Genomic DNA, 3,242 nt, shown 5'->3' on the forward strand with positions numbered 1-3,242 from the left:
GAGAATCGTGCAGTGTATTGGCACCTTAAGATAGGCAGTCTCACTGGTCAATAGAAATGAGGAGGTAGGAAGGGGTGGGCAAGCTTCAGAACTATCGGGAAGTGTTGGAGCTTTGCTTTCCATGGTGGCGCACCAATGAGCCATGACAGGTGGTGTGGGAGGCTGCATCAGGTATATGCATCTCAAGGTAGCAGTTACCCATCTCCCCAACACCTTTCCCCAATGACAGAATCACTTTAAACTTTGTAGGACCTCAGGCAAGTACAGGCAGACCTCAGTTCTATTTTAGATTTTGTTATGCCAAAAAACCCTACAGCTGTGAGGATCCACTTGATTGCATAGAATTTAGACTTGTGCGCCGTCAAAAAATTTGTTTCGTTTCGTTCCGTTTCGGAATATCCGTTATTTCGTATTTCGTGTCCGAAACTCAATTCGGATTCGTACGAAATACGAATTTTCGTTAGTTTCGGCACATTTTCGTAACTGTACGAACATTCGTTATGATGAAGTTAAAAAGCAAAAATACCTTTGTTAATATTGGAGTCGATGTGGTAGTCGTTTTTTTATCCAAAATACGAATTCCGTTAACGGATTCCGGATCCGAATTTCGTATTTTGGATAAAAAAAAACTACCATCAACTCCAATATAAATGTACTTTGCTTTTTAACTTCAATATAACGAATGTTCGTAACGGAACGAAATTCCGTCAACGGAATTTCGTATTTCCTGCCTGTGTATTGTAATGCAACCCTCAGCAGCAGCGGATCCGTATTTCGGATTAAAAAAAAAATCTTGTCATGTTGTTCAACCTCATTTACAGGGGTAATATTAGTTCCTGTTTCAAAGAAATTCGGATCCGAAATTCGTTAACGGAATTTCGTATTTCGGATATAATTCGGAAACTGCTATTCGGATTTCGGATGCTTCCGAATTTACGAATTTCAGGAAAATTCGTACGAATTTCGATTCGTAATGAAACGAATCGCACATGTCTAATAGAATTTGAATGCATGGTTTGGGTAGACCCTCTCAGCCAGAAAGACAACACGGGATCTATGGCTGCAAGTTGTCCACACCTTTTATGTTCTGCATTAGAATGGCTGTAATTTATTTGTACACGTTTAATAGAAACCAACCATCACAGGTACATTTCCACCCTTGCCATTATTCCTTACATTAGGTTTGGGGATAACAATAGGAAGAGCGGCTTTAAACAATTAGAGTGATTCATTTTGCAGAGGCAGCGCCGTGCTCTCTAAATGAGGCTTTTAGTGTCATGCTCATCTCTTACAAATCCGTATGATGTGACAAGATTAATCCAAATCTTGTTTCTTTTTCCTTGTTCTGTTGCTATTTGGAGCTCTTTTTTAAATCCTTTGCCTTTTGCACGACCTTTGGCAAAATGTAATAATGAACAAATGATGGAAGGTTACGGAGCTAAAAGAGAAGTAGGGCGATACTGAGTTAATACAAGATTATAAAAGTATTCAGTTTTAAAGAGAACCTGTGGCCAGGTTACCTTTCAAGTATTTACAAATGTTTACGTGGTTAAAAGAGAACTTTGGGGTAAGTGTTTTCCCCATAGATCTCTTTAGGGTCACGGGAGGACATATGCTAACCTCCTCCCGTGACCTAAAGCTCAGTATATCGCGGGCTATTGCTATTGCCCGCGATATACTGAGAGCGCCGCAGCCGGGACGCATCCCGACAATACTGTCTGGATCCACCCAGCTCCGTGAGTGACAGCAGGCTCTGCCTATCTAGAGGCAGACCCAGCTGTGCCTGCCCCCTCCCTAGTCCGTTCCTCCACTCAGCGGTGGAGGATCAGAGAGGGGGGAAATCCCTGCGAGGAGCCGTGACTGCAGGGACATGATCGGAAAGTGAGCGAGCGACAGTATGCGTTCACTCAGTACCCGATCTATAGAGCCGACCTGTGACAGCTTCTTTGTCACAGGTTGGCTCTAACTATAAGGATGAGTTGAAATCACTCACTTCATAGTTCTCCTTTTAATGACCTCTGTAGCTACAGACACTGTGGAGTAATTCAACCTCAAACATTCACAGAATAAGCACTGATATCTGCCAATTTGCTCTCTCAGCAGCTTAGCGTACTCTAATACCCTTCCCCCCAGGGACTTAGCAGCTCACAATCCACAATGGAAGTGGGGAGAAGTGGTAGCTGAGCTTCAGAGTCACTGCTGGAAGTGGGCAGAAGTGGGAGCTGAGCTGCTGAACCACTGCTTGAAACCCTTTTGACAAATTGTGAGCAGCTTCGGTTCAAGTGGAACTTATGGTCAACCCAAACCTGAAGGTCATCCCTACTCTTTCTGTACATAACAATAATTGGGTGTTCCTGGATTGTTCCTTGACTAAAGTGGAGTTATGGTCAGCACAGTGGTGTAGTAGTTAGCACTTCTGCCTTGCAGCACTAGGAGTCCCCGGTTCTAATCCTGGTCAAGACACTATCTGCAAGGAGTTAGCATGCCCTCCTTCTGCTTGTGTAGGTTTCCTCCCACTCTCCAAAGGGCTGGAAGGTTAATTGGCTCCCGTCTAAATCAACCCTGTATGTATGCATGTGAAATAGGGACCTTAAGTGGAGCTGCGAACACACCTGAGCCCATCACTAATGTAAAGCACTGTGTAAATTGTCAGCGCTGTATAAATGCCAATGATAATGAGCTTACTAACGACAGCACTAGTATTTCTAGATATCTGAGTCATTACCATTAACTTTTTTCCATGTCTCGCCTGTTTTGGTGAAACGTGTTGAGAGAGTGTCCCTCTTCCATCGTGTGTTAACTGATAAGACTATCCATTGTATCTCCATTTAACAACTCAAAACTTGGAAATATAAGAGAACAGTGATGAGACATGGGGTGGGTCCTGGTGGTGCACAACCAGCCTGGGGGGTGGAGGCAGAGTCGGCTCTTTAATTAGGCAAATTAGGCGGTCGCCTTAGGCCTTGCGCTCCCGAGGGCCTCGCGGCCGCCTAGTTTGCCCTGTCAGGACGGCAGCCAGGTAGCGTTGTCAGCTCTCATCCATGTAGCTGTCAAACTGAGCCTCTCAGTTTGACAGTGATAGGGCTGAGAGCTCATCCGTTACCTCGATCGGTGGTGCGGATCATCGGCTTGTCTTCTAAGTCTCCCCACGGCTCTGTGGGGTTTCACCACGACTGGTGAGACCCCCACAGAGCCCTGCTGAGACCCCCACAAGGCCCTAGTTTAACCAGGGCTCTTTGGGG

The sequence above is a fragment of the Nanorana parkeri genome, unplaced genomic scaffold (genome assembly GCF_000935625.1).
Source record: "Nanorana parkeri isolate BGI_ZX_2015 unplaced genomic scaffold, ASM93562v1 scaffold184, whole genome shotgun sequence".
NCBI lineage: Eukaryota > Metazoa > Chordata > Amphibia > Anura > Dicroglossidae > Nanorana > Nanorana parkeri.